This window comes from Acomys minous (assembly GCF_964271855.1).
Source record: "Acomys minous genome assembly, chromosome: 11".
NCBI classification, from domain to species: domain Eukaryota; kingdom Metazoa; phylum Chordata; class Mammalia; order Rodentia; family Muridae; genus Acomys; species Acomys minous.
In genome coordinates, this window is record NC_140492.1 from 114,623,910 (window position 1) to 114,638,178 (window position 14,269).

At 45.2% G+C, this 14,269-nt stretch overlaps 1 long non-coding RNA gene across 1 annotated transcript; it reads right to left on the bottom strand.

The window, feature by feature from the left end:
• Window positions 1-1,783: 1,783 nt before the first annotated feature.
• On the bottom strand, window positions 1,784-5,812 carry LOC311608745. The gene is made up of 3 exons (XR_014783124.1): window positions 5,600-5,812; window positions 3,035-3,161; window positions 1,784-1,898 (listed from the first exon to the last, which is right to left on the bottom strand). It is a non-coding gene; the product is annotated as an uncharacterized lncRNA (long non-coding RNA).
• Between the last annotated feature and the right edge of the window lie 8,457 nt (window positions 5,813-14,269).

Consider the following 14,269-nt stretch of genomic DNA (forward strand, 5'->3'; position numbering starts at 1 on the left):
ACCATGAAAGGTTCATAGCAAAAATTGTTTTCCAAGGAGGGAAGCAAGTGCTAGAGAAAAATACAGTGCAGGGTGGTGGGGGCTGTTATCCAAAGGGCGTGGCAGACAAGTGCAAAGCCAGCGCAGCCATTTCCCAGGACTATGGATGATCTGGGTAGGAGACGGTCAGCAAGACTGACTCAAACTATAAACGTTATTACAAGACGGGTGTGACAAACTCTGGTGCCCCATATTTGACCATGTCCCTTGGATGGAGAGGCCTGGTGGCACTCAGAGGAAAGATAATAGGTCACCAAGGAGAGGCTTGATAACCCTATGAGCATATTCAGGGGGAGGAGGTCCCCCTCAGTCACAGGCATAGGGGAGGGGAGGGGAGTAGGGGGGAAGTGGGAGGAAGGGAGGGATGGGAGGATACATGGGATGGGCTAACAACTGAGATGTAATATGAATAAAGTAATTTAAAAAAAAATAAAAATTAAAAAAAAAAAGAAGTCGGGTGTGAAAGCCCTTTGCAAAGGCTAGAGGAGTATGCAAAACATAAAGCATCCACTTTAAAAATGCTTTACTGGAGCCACATACACCGGTGCCCTTGTGGATGTGTAATCTTAGCACTTACGAGGCAGTGAGAGGAGGCTATTTATGAGCTGGAGGTCAACCTGGTCTACACACTGAGTTCCAAGCCAACAGGCACTACGTAGGAAGATTCTTTCTCTGAAAACAAAGATCAAAACCATAAAGGATTAAAAAAAATAAAAATTAAAAAAAAAAAACGCTCGGGGTTTAAATTAGTGGTGCAGTGGTTTGGCCAACAAGCATAAAGCCCTGAATTCAACACCCATCATCTAAGAAAAACAAAGGGAGCCAAAACCATATGATGAACACTTGGGATATAGCTCAGTGGCGGGGCTTGCCTGGCATGCACAGGGCCCTAGGCACAGCTCCCAACGCTGGGGGAGGGGGAGCAGTATCTAGAAAAATGCTCCAGAATCCAGATATATGAGCTCCTGGTTTCTCACAGAGAAAAGGTGCTTATAACCCTGAGCCCATTGTGAACTCCTGGTTCCAAATCACTCGTTATAACAGAAGCAGCAGAGACACGTCGTGTGAGTTTCAGAACAGTAAACTAAAGGATGGGATTAGCATTGGGCAGTGGTGGCACAAGCCTTTAACCCTAGTACTCAGGAGGGTGAGGCAGGCAAATCGCTGATTTTGAAGCTAGCCTTGTCTACTACAGAGCGAATTCTAAGACAGCCAGAACTACAGACACACACACACACACACACACACACACACACACACACACACACACACACACACACACACAGGGGGGAGCTACTTCTCACAGTGTTAAAATCTGAAACAGAAGCAACAGGCCAGCTCGCACAAGTCTGCGCAATGCAGAGAGCAGAGACTCCAGAAATCAAACAGAAAACAAGGAAAGGGAGCTCAGGTGACAGAAGCCCGTGAGGAAAGCCAATGTGTGTGAGGAAGCGAGGTTGCAAAGCCATGGCGGCCTCCCTCTTCTTCAGGAGTTTGTTTAAGCCTGACAGTATAGAGGCTGCAAAATGAAAATAAGCACATATCAACAGCAGAAAAACTATGAAAGAAACAGGGTTAACAGATTCGATGAAATGGACTGTAAGGCTTGGATCAGTGCAGAGGAGCAAGTAATGACTCTGGGACTCGAGTCCGGCGGGGAGAGCGGAAAGGGAAATTGAACGGAATGGAGGGGAAATTTTATTATCACGATGATTATGCTCATTATTACCTAATGTTTCCAGTGTGCCGGAATAGTCAGTCAGTCCTTAAGGATATGATTTCTCCTAAAAGCAGAGGAGTGAGAATTCCTGAGGGCTGGGCGCGCAGGAGAAATCCAAGGAGTTACCAGCACCTGGAGACTGGGAACAGGAAAGTGCTGATGCCTCATTTGGACTTAGAGAGTAAAGGGGGGTTGGGGGGGGGGTGGAGGAAAGTCTGGCCTTGCTGTCTTCACTTTTTGTCGGTCTTTTCCATTAGGCTCACCTGCTTACTTTCTGCACACGGGATTGTTAATGACTCGCGGTGGAGTGCTAACCTATCTCAAACCTCAGCGCGCGCGCGCGCGCGCGCGCGCGCGCACACACACACACACACACACACACACACACACACACACACACACACCAGGGCTGAAGACAGAGACAGAGGTAAGTCACTGCCCTATACTGCAACTACTTTGGAGGTCAGGAATCAAACGAGAGCCATTATCCGGGAAGATGCTGTTGCACCCTGGAGACACGATCACCTGGCAGGGACCCCCTCATTGCCAGTCATCCCTCAAGTGATGCAAGTCACAAAGACTTCTTCAGTGTACCATGAACAGCCAGTTCTGAGGCAGCAAGCAGGAGTACACATTGACCACGACTCCTTAATTGTGCATGTTTCTTGCCCTCTGCCTCATTTCTTCCTCTGTTTAAGCCTAAAGTCCATGTCAGAAGCCCAAAGATGGACTTTTGGACCAGCAGACCCCTTTGCTGTCTGTTTCTCTTACGGAGTCACCACGTTGAATGTATCTCTTTTCCCCCACTTTTTCAGTGTTACTCATCTCTTTAACTGGTGTAATGGGTCAAGTGGCCAGACCTAGCCCTATAGGGACTAGTGGAGCCTGGGGTTTCTCTGTGAAACCTGTAGTTCCCGTTTTCTGAAGGAGGCTTTGAGCTGAGTGTGGCAGAGGCTCATGACTCTTAGAAGCCTGAGTCAGGAGAATCCTCTGTAAATTGGAGGTGAGCTTGGGTTACAGAGTGAACCACTGTCTCAGAAAAGAAAGAGTGAAACACACACACACACACACACACACACACACCTCACAAAGAGAAGGATGGAAAGAGAGACAGACAGAGGGAGATGTTTGGTTGTCACTCGGAGCAAAAGGCAAACAAGTGGTGAAGAAAGAACCTCCATGCATGTATGTATATGCTAAGAGTAGGGACTGTAATTCCAAAAAGAGAAGAATGAAAGAGAAGGCAAGAGACAAGTCAGTGATAAACAGCAGCACCGTGGGGAAGGCCATTTTCTGAAATGTGATCAAGGTGGAGTTTCCAATCTGCCTTGGGATGTAGCCCGGTGCTTTTCCCGACGATGTCAAAAGTCATTTCACAAAACCTGAAAGCTGGTAGCAGCATCTGTAAAGATGAAACAGGGCTGTTAGAAGTGGGAAATATTTAAAATATTTAAGACCTTTCCTGCGGCGCAACTGATGTTATCCTCGTTATAATAAAACATCAGAAAACACTGAAAAGATAAAGTCACCTGTAAACCCATCCCTCTTACCATGGAGTTCTTCAAACAAGCAGAGCTTCCTGCAACCCATGTTTTTGCTCCCTGGAAGCTTAGCCACCAACTGTAGGTTGGAGAGTGCAGGAGCCCTGGGCAGAAGGCTGCACTGTGTTTCTCCCTCCCCCTCTTTTACCACCCCTCTCACCTCTCTTCTCCTCTCCCCTCCTCTCCTCTCCTGCCTTTTAAAAATGATTTATTTATTATGTATACAGTGCACATTAGATCACACTATAGATGGTTGTGAGGCACTGTGTGGTTGCTGGGAATTGAACTCAGGACCTCTGGAAATGCAGTCAGTGCTCTTAACCACTGAGCCATCTTCCCGGCCTTCCCTTTCCCTCTTTTATCTCCTTTCCCACACTCCTCCCTCCCTGTATCTACTTCTAACTCACAGATTTGATTTTAACTTTCACATATTTTTACATATGCCACATGGCAAGTATATGCCTAAGACTGTTAACATTTTTTTAATGTGTTTATTTATTGCCTGGAACAGGGTCTCATTTAGCCCATGCTGGCCTCAAACTCCCTACACAGCCAAAGATGACTTCCTGGTCATCCAGCCTCTGCTCCTCAAGGGCTGCAGTTACAGTTCAAAGGTCAACGCTCCTGACAGTTGGAGAACCTGAGTTTAATGCTTCAAATTTCTTTTTATTTCCCCTATACATAACTTTTTTATTATAATTCATTCATGTTACATCCCAATTGTTATCCCCTCACTTGTATCTTCCCATTCCCACCCTCCCTCCATCTTCCACCTTCTTCCCCTCCCCTAGACTTCTGACTGAAAGGGACCTCCTCCTCAACCATATGGCCACAACCTATCAGGTCTCATCCGGATAGCCTGCTTCTCCTTCCTCTGTGTGCTGCCAGACCAAGGAGAAGCATCAAATTGGGCCCCCCTTGGGGGGAGGGGCAGGGGGAGGGGAGAGTGTCTAAGTTTACTGCATGCACTGTCCTCTGTTGGTACAACAGTTTGTGCAGGCCCACCTAGGTCCAGATCTTATTTCTAAAAATACCACTAGCCAAAGGAAAATCAAGTTCAGACCATGTTTTGGAAAAATTAGGTTGGCTTGCAAACACGAAATTGAAAACGGTGCATCACAGGGAGGCCGCCATCTTGGTAAGGCTGCTGCAGAAAGATGCTGAGGCAGCACTAAGAGCCTAGAGGCCAGCCATGTGACTACAAACACTTTGTAATCTCACCACTGAGGAGGTGGAGGCAGGAGGACCAGAAGATCAAGTTTAGCCTTGGCTACATAGAGAGTACCAGTGCCTTCCTGGCCTGTACAGGACCCTGCCTCAAACAAACAAACAAAAACAGCTAAAGAAACCACCATCAGCACCAAAACAAAAACAAAGCAACAAGCTGAGGAGGAGCAGATGCTGACCACAGGAATGGATGCCGTCATGTGGCGACATGGCTGGTCTGGTGTCTATGGCTCCTACGAGACCTTGCAAATAAATTTCCTTTGTCTGCCCTTACCGACTAACAGCAAGGCAAGACAAGGTCTCTCTGTTTCAGACTTTAAAACATGCCTTATATCAGTAGAATCATTATCAGGTTTGATTGCGTTTTTTGGTGCTCTAGAAGGCAGCTGTACCCATTGATAATTGCCTCAGTTTGAAAATCCAATAAAAGGGTTATTTATGTTGTTATTCAGAATGAAGCTGTGAGGACAGAATCATAATTAGGCTGTCTTGGTTAGGGTTAGGGTTACCACGGCTACCATTTCCAAAAGCAAGTTGGGGAGGAAAGGCTTTATTTACCTTACTTTTCCACATCCCTGCTCACCACTGAAGGGAGTCAGGACAGGAACTCAAACAGGGCAGGAACCTGGAGGCAGGAGTTGATGCAGAAGCTATGAATGGGCTGCTACTTACTAGCTCGCTAAGCCATGGTTTGCTTTCTTATAGAACTCAGGACCACCAGCCCAGGTGGATGACGCCGCCCACAACGGGCTGCACATCATTATGTAAGAAAATGCCTTGCAGCCAGATGTTATGGAATTCTTTTCCCAGTTGAGGTTCCCTTCCTTCAGGCTATTCTAGTTTGTGTCAAGTTGACACGACACTAGCCAACATATAGGCCAACTCGGTATAAGAGTGCTCTAGGGTTTAGAATTTCACTCTAAAGAATAGAGACAGTGGGGACAGTGAAGATGAACATTAAAGTTGAGGAGCTCTGGGAACAGGGCATTGGAGCAAGGCAACAGGTGGGATTAAAAAAAAAAAACTGAGTGTATCCCATCCTACCATTTTTTTGTTACTTTGTTTTTGTTACCTTCCCTGAAGAGCTCATCTTCAGTGAAGCTACAGTCATCAGCTCACAGTGCCCCCTTCTAAGGTAGAATATGAATCTTCTCTCCATCTTTGCGACATTTGGGAATGGGGCATTCCTAGTAATAGGCTCAGAAGAAGCACAGTTCTCCAACGCTGTGTTAATCTCCTTCCTCCAGCCCGGCCCTCCAGCCATAATCTCTCCTCCCCTCTGCCCTCTCCTCCAGGCTCCCTGCTCCCTGCTCCAGGGTACACACATCCTTCCCTTTATCTCTCGTGGGAGTGGAGGAGGTGTGGTTCAAAAACAAATGCAAAGCCACCTGAGAGCGCTCCTGCTTCTAAGGAAAGGTTTGGCGAGACAGCGGTGAGCCCCTTTAAGAGGCTGCCCAGATCGGAGGTGGAACACTGCGGAGTCGGCAGATGTGAGTGTTTACATAACTACTGAAGTCAATGTGAAATTCTTAGGTAAGGGGAAAAGCTTTTGCCCAAGAGAAGGGTGCTTGTATATATATAGAACAAGCGAAATGACCCGTAAAACTAAGGAGCAAGAAGTCAGGGCGTGACGGCGTGTGGACTGATACGGACAAAGAACCTTAGAGGACACAAACAGAAAGACGGGTGTGTGCGCTGGTGGTGGGGTAGATGAGGAGGAGGAGACCCCCGTCCCTGCAGCTTTGTCATTTAGAAAGCAGACCTATGAGGCAGAGAGATGGCTCAGCCATCAAAGGCGAAGGTTCACAGTCAAAAATACCGGAAAGCACAGCTACGTCCACCATCCACCGTCCACCGCTTGGGAGTCAGCTGATCCAGAGCCTCGAGCCACCTTAGGGAAAGAGGAATGAAAAGGCTGCAAAGGGCGGTGGCGATTTAAGTGTCTTTATGACTTTTTTTTTTTTTTTTTTTTTTTTTTTTGCCGTTTTGCACTGTGGAAGCTGTGCCGATTTTGTGGTGAGAAGAAAACCATGACAGTCAAATCAAATCAGTGGTAAAAAGGCTCATGGTCTCTTGTGCTGTATTTAACTAGTTCCCATATTTGTCGTTTCCATTAGTTTCACAGAGAAAACCTGCATTTCTTATTATGAAGAAAACATTTTGAACTTTTCTAATAGTGGGAGGGGAAGGAAGAAATAAGATACAGAGAAATGGCCTAGAAATGGCTGAAAACCATTGGTGTAAAGGACCTGATGCAGTGACAAGGGGAACTTGCCCTTTAAGTTTTGAATGAACACAATCAGGAAATGGTGTTAGAGACTCCATGCTGAGAGCTAAGTGGCAATCTATATGTATATGTATATAGAAGCATTTTAGGCCTAAGGACAAGTAAACCTGAAAATTTCTCGTCTAAATTTCCAACCCACAAGGGGTTTCCCTTTAATCCCAGAGCAATGTAGTTAGTCAATAAAGCACAGTGACGTGTGTTGAGATTTCTGAAGGGAAAATAATTTTTAAATTATTCAGATTATCATACCGTGTAGCAGTGAGGCGGGGAAAAAGCAGCTAGCCTTTGTGGTATGATGGGTAAATCTGAAAATTTAAAGATATTCACAGGTTAAAGCCAAACCATCTGATTATTTTTTTTTTAAGTGATTGTCAAGAAATAGGTACAAGAGCCAAGTAAGGAGGCACACACACCTGTGATCCCAGCAACTCAAGGGATGGAGGCAGGAGGATCAAGGGTTCAAGCTTAGCACATGGTACAGAGCGAGACTCCAAATCAACAACAAAATGAAAGTAAAAACAAAAGCAGAAACAGAAACAAGCTACAACAAAGAATTAGACATGAGATGGGGACTTGATGCACATTCCATTCGTGAACACGGACATTTCATGGCATTCAAATTAATGTATAAGTTGTAACTATTCAATACTAACATACTCAATGCTGGGCAACTTTGTCTTCAAGGAGTAATATTTCTTATATATTCTTCATAACCATCCAAGATATCATAAAAATAAAATAATATAGCTTGGCTGGCTTCATAAACATTGAGAAAGGACTGAGGAGTAGCCATTAGGAGAATTAAATGAGGCATAATTCTTTCTGGTGGCCCCATATTATTTTTCCTTTGTTGATTATCACTGGCATTTGCGGGGGGGGGGGGGGTTCCTTAGGTATTCATAAAAGGAATCGACAACCTCCCTGATTTCACACCACGTGTTCTATTTTCATTTCTGTTGCTGTGGTAAAACATTCTGGCTGATCACAAGATCACAAGCAACTTGGGGGAGGGAAGGGTTTATTTACTTATGGCCCAGGTCATAATCCATCACTGAGGGACATGGAGGCAGACACTCGAGGCAGAAGCTCGGAGACAGATCTGCTTGGTATTCCACACAGCGTTACCTCCACCCAAGGAATGAACGTCGCAGCCAAGTAAACAAGGCAGGAATCCTGGAGGGTTGTTCTTGCTGCCTGGGAGATGGGCTCATGTCCAGCTAGGTTTATTATACGGTTCAGAAGCACCTGCCTAGGGAATGGTGCTGCCCACCGAGGACTGCGATCTCCTGTATCAGGATAATCCTCTGCAGACGTGGAACGACAGGCCGTGCTGACGTAGAGAATACATCAGAACCTCACCAAGTCTAGATTACGTAAATTAACAGTGTAAACGAACATCAGCCAGCCTGCTTTGTTTGCTGTTATTGTCTTTCTTCTTGGTAATGGCGGGGACTTAAGCCAGAATCTCACGCACGCTAGGCCAGTGGGCTGCTTACTGAGCTGTATCCCTGACCCTGAAGTGGGACATTTCTGGCCTTTGGGATTTTAATATTTATATTCTGCTTGAAAACTACTTCTCTGAGAAGGTATTTTTTGAGAATAAAGTTTTTTGCATACGTGAGCGTGCGTGCGTGCGTGCGTGAAGTGAGCAGTCGTGGATTCTCTGGGGGGGGACTCCTGAGGCCTCCTTCTGCAGAACGCAGATGAACAGCCTCGCGGCATCAAGTCCCAGGGGCGGGTGGAACTGAGGAGATGAAATTTCCCTGGAGAAGGTAATAAGGCCAAAGTCTGAATTTTTATTTTGCCTTTAGGAAGTGACAAAGATTTCTTTTGGAGTTTAGAAGCTTAAACATATTTTTTTAAAAAGCAGCTACTCTGCCCTTAACAGCCTGGGCTGCAAAGAGAGGATTAGCAGGAGCAGGAACCACATATTGTAAATGAGGCAAAAATAAGCAAGACACTTTCTCTTTACTTCCCCGAGTCTCTACGATCGTTATAAGTGGCCAGTGTGTCTGCATCTTAATCAGTTTTTCCTTGTTTTAATCAGGTACATCATTAAATACATGGTGATAAAAATTGTATACACTTTATTTGGTCAGAATTTTTGGGTGATCAATAGAAGAACATGGGCCAAATTCATCATTCATCAATAATCATAATGAATTTTTTTGTCTGGATAATATTAATGCTTTAAAGTTTTGTAGGTGCCCAGATGCATGCTTTTTGTTTTGTTTTGTTTTGTTAAACAAAATCCTTCAAGATTATATATAGTACTTAGTCCTCCATCCTTTTGGCTCAGGAGGAAATTGAACCACAAGATGGTTAGTGATAAGTGCAGAAGAGAGAGAAATGTCCAATGAGCAAGTGTCCTGGCTCCTTGCCTCAGGTTCAGACCCACTGCTGGTCCTGTGGTGCCTTTCTTTGTCTCTTATCTGGCCATGATGCTCTTCTGATGCCTCTTAGGGCAGGACATTGTGAACAGGTCACCTGTGACCTCTGTTAAATGTGAAATCAAAAAGTTCCATAGACTGGTGCAGACCAAAGGCACACAAGATACTGAATTGTCATCAACCAGGGGACTCGTTTTGAGCACAAGCTTCCCACGGTAGCATCATGGGACTTGGCTGCAGTAAGGGCCACCAGTCCAGCCTCGAGGTGCTGAGTCAAGGCTCCTGTTGAAGCGCTGCCCTCCAGCTCTTGAGAATCCCACGTTTGTCTTGAGCCCTGGAGCTTCCCGACCTTCGAATTTTCCTGTAGCTTCCTCTGTCTACACCAACACTGTCTGTGCTTCAAATCTGCGTGTTTTTATTTTCTCATTAAAAAAAGAGAGAGAGAGAGATGGGGCTGGAGAGATGGCTCTGAGGTTAAGAGCACTGCTTGCCCTTCCAAAGGTCCTGAGTTCAATTCCCAGCAACCACATGGTGGCTCACAACCATCTATCATGCGATCTGGCAGACAGGCATACATGTGGGCAGAATACTGTATAAATAATAAGTACATTGTAATAATAATAAATAATTATTTTTTAAAGAGAGAAAAGGATTATTTTATTCTCTCTAAATCTTGAAGAGAGTGTGATTATAAAAGCAACAGCTTTCAATATTGAAATTTAAAAATATCTTCACCTCTAGACCCCAGCCCAGAGTTTCTGATTTAGTTGGTGCTGAGCATCCATGTTCTTTAAAGCCTTCTCGTGATCTTAGTGTGTAGCCATGGATGATAATCATTAATCCTGGGAAACCCTTAATAGAAGTGTTGTCAAGCATCGCCAAAGAGACTGTCAGAGGCACCTCAAGACGACAAGCCTTTAAAACCTCAAAGAACACGCACTTAGAAGACACTAATACCATATGAACTCCAATTTTGATAAAAGTTTCAGAACTGTGATATATGGGTTAATAATGCTATCATAAGCTTTTAGCTGGGTAGGCTCACTTTTTTTTTCTCACCTCACGTTAAAAAGGAGGTAAACTGCAAAATGTGCTTTGATAAACAGGAGAAAGATGGAGCCAGTCAAAACTGACTAGAGGCATCAGGGACCTTTTGAAAAGGCTGAAAGTGGAAGAGTGAGCGATTCGGGTCGAACCAGAAATCAGGCACAAGGAGGAGAGGAAATGCTGCGGTGAGAATCGCAGCTGCAGCCCCTGTCGCTCGAGAGGAGTGGATTGCTTCAACGGCCCCACCATGTTTCTTAATAGTGTTTCTTCATATTTCAGGGCACGGATCTTGCACGATGCCGCGATGACTTGGCTAACGTGGGAGACTGAAGAACTGCAGCGTTATTCACCTCAGTTGTTTTTTCCAAGAGAGCTTGCAATACCTGGCAGGGCGGCAGAGTGGGGATAGCAAGTACTTGGGAGTCGGTCAGAACCAGGCTCGTACACCGATTCAAGACATTTATCGGTGTGGGGACAACAAATCCTGAAACATCAAACCCGTGACTCCCTTGCTTGTTTGTGTCTCCTGTCCATCTCTTTAGTAAGCAGCCGCATTGACACACCCAAGGAGAGCCGGGCAGAGCAGGGAGGTAAGGAAAAGTCCAGCTAATTCAACGGCGCTTTATTTTCAACGTGGACTTTTTAGTAAGGGAAAATGTCAGCAGAGCAATTTGGCCATTCTTTATCTTTCACGGCGGACACTCCGTCAGGTCTGCAGACTAGAGGAGAAGTGAGGACAGAAAGAGGATGGAAGCGGGTTCCTAGGGCCGAGGAAGTCCTACAGGCAAGCAGTGTGCCATCGTGCCCTTTGGAGAGCTTTGGAGAGGTTAAGTGGACCCTCGCAGGGACACTGCTGTGGTCCACAGTACAGTGGGGGGGGGGGCACCCACGCGCTTTGCGATGGCCTTTCCCGACGTTTTGACGCACAGCCAGGGTAAGGTGAAGCCGAATATCTGATAGTGAGTTCTCGATAAACTCGGGCCTCTCGGGTTTTCCTTTTCATTACTTCCACCGGGACTCTGGTACCTTCTTGAGATCAAAGCCATGTTACCACAGAAGTGCACACAGTCTCTAAGGCTTCAAGCATCATGCGTGTGTGTGTGTGTGTGTGTGTGTGTGTGTGTGTGTGTAAAAACTACTTCTGCTTTTCCATCAACAGGACCAGAAAGCCACTGATGGCTTTACTCCAGCTTCTGAAATAAAGTGCATTCTACAGTAGAAAATATTTAGTCAACTCATATCTACATCCTGTTTTTATCCTAGCTGTGCCCTGTAAGTTCTCTGCCTTAGGTCAATTCAACAACATAAAATGGGTCAGGCGTGGTGGTACTGGCAGTCAGAGAGGCAGAGGAAGGTGGATCAGTGTGAGTTCAAGGCCAGCCTGGTCTACGAAGCAACTCTAGCACAGCCAAGGCTACACACACAGAGAATCTTGTCTAAAAAACCAGCTGGGCATGGTTACGCACTCCTTTAATCCCAGCGCTTGGGAGGCAGAGGCAGGCAGATCGCTGTGAGTTCGAGGCCAGCCTGGTCTACAAAGTGAGTCTAGGACAGCCAAGCTACACAGAGAAACCCTGTCTTGAAAAACAAAAAAACAAACAAAAACAAAACAAAACAAAAAAAAGAAGAAGAAAGAAAGAAAGAAAAACCAAACAACAAAGCAAATGCCCAAAATGAAAATAAAAACCCCAACATAAAATTAACTCTAAACTAAAGGTCTATTGTTTATCCATTAATAGATCTTAGTGTTTTAAAAACTATCTTGGGCCACTCAATTATTATATTTGTTACCTCATCTATCCTCGATAACTCTCCCAGAGAATCAATTTATGTCTTGTAAACATTTAAAGAAACAGAACCTGCACCCTGTGAAAACTTGCCCCCCCAAATCCCAGTCTGGATTGACCACATGGCTGCTCTGGCAAATGCAGAATTTCAGCCTCTATCCTAGCCCCAGTGGATGAGAAATTCAGGAAAGGCAGCTTCATAATAACCTCAGGTGATTGTGTGTGTGTGTGTGTGTGTGTGTGTGTGTGTGTGTGTGTGTGTGTGCGCACTGAACTTTAAGAGGTGCTACATATTAAGCACCATGCTTCCAGTTCAGTTGCGTGTGAGGCTCTCACTTACCTGTGTTGTGAGGAGATACAGTTTTCTGGTTGAAAAAAGAAAGACTAGGGAGCGGTACCACTGGGCTACAGAAGTTAAAACAGGAATAAAAGCCTTTGTCATGTTCCGTGCATATTATCTTCCTGTTGAACAGCAACAAAAAAGGCAAACTCCATCCACTGATTCATTCTGCATAAATAACTTCGGAGGCACATTTGACGGAATAAGAGGCTTTTCCAGGTGAAGCCCCACCACACTGGAATTGCCTCAGAGACTGTCACTGAAACTACCGTTTACATCCTTGTGGCAAGGATACCCTGGAGGGATGGCTCAGCAGTTAGGAGTTCTTCTTGCTCTTGCAGAAGACCTAGAGGTTTGGTCCCCTTCACCTACATAGCAACTAACGGCCATCTGCAATTCCAGCTCTAGGGGCCTCAGAATGCTCCAAATAAGCGTGTGGTACACATCTGTAGATGGAAGAAAACACACACTAAGAGGTAAGTAGAAAGAAAATTAGTGCTAGTCCAATGGGAAATTTAGCAGCAGAGCCTCATTCTTATCTGACAATTGTCCTGGGAAGTGACTGTGTGTTTTGTTTTGCCTCTCTAGTGATGGCAACCTCCCAACAGACGTGCTTAGCGCACCTCTCAATTGGATCCAGAGAGGCACGTGTGCTTAATAACAGTGAGACAGGGGTTCGAGTCCCATCAGAAAGCACTGCACAGGGCCCATGGCGGGGCATGAGCCTTTAACACAGCACTCTCCCTACTAAGGAGTGATGCACCATCACTTCTCTAGCATGCAGAGACTATGTGTGGACTTCTTACTGGCTCAGCCCATCATGCAACCCCAAAGGACCAATCCCATCCCAATTAAAGTGAGTGCTGTCTCCATCCAGGTCCTGCTCTGTGCCCCATAAGAAACCACCGGGCAGGGCTCCTTTAGAAGACTCCCACTCACTGGAGCTCTGTCTTACTTTCCCTTATTAAATCCACGTTTGCTGTGCTCATTCCTTTACTCTGCTTCCGAACTCTTGCTGGTATGAGACAAACCATCAGAAGCCGCTGGCTCAGGGGGCTTTGCTTGTCACTGAATTCTAGGATCCTAGCATCCTCCTCCTCCCTCTACCTCCCAAACTACCCGCCACTGCCACCCCAGTCTAAGCCCACAGAGAAGTGATGAAGGCTCCATTGTAGTCAAATACCCATTACTAACATCATAGCAAATCATTAGTAAAGGTTATTTCTGAATGTCTTGATGTCAACTGTGTGTTCTCTCCCTCCCTCCCTCCCTCCCTCCCTCTCTCTCTCTCTCTCTCTCTCTCTCTCTCTCTCTGTGTGTGTGTGCGCGTGTGCGCGTGTGCAGTGTTATAGATAAAGCTTAAGGCCTCACACATGTCAAACATGTACTGCATCCAGCTCCTATCAACAGGATAAATATAGTAAAAGTTACGAACCTAATTCTAAACAATAACTATAACTCATGATAATTTTACATTTTGAAAAAGAAACTCAGAAAATAAATACTACAAATGGCATACAACATCACTAAATCACTAAGCAATATCAATCAATCAATATAATATCACAAATATCACTAAATCGGTATCTGAGAAGTATTTATACATATTATCTAAAACAATACTACTACTGATTAGTACAATAATTTTATTTAACCATCTATTGTGGACATTGAATGTCTGTTTCTTCAGTCTTCACATGTTAAAAATCCTACCAGAAACTGTTAGTGGAGGTATCAAAGGATGTAATTAGATGAAAAGTGTCTGTAACCCTGAGGGATTCAGCTAATAAGATTACTGTGTTTTTTGGGAGAAAAAAAAACAGCAGATATCTCATTGGCCCTCTGCTTCATGAGGGCACAAGAACAAGCTGCCTTCAGCCAGGGGGGAGGA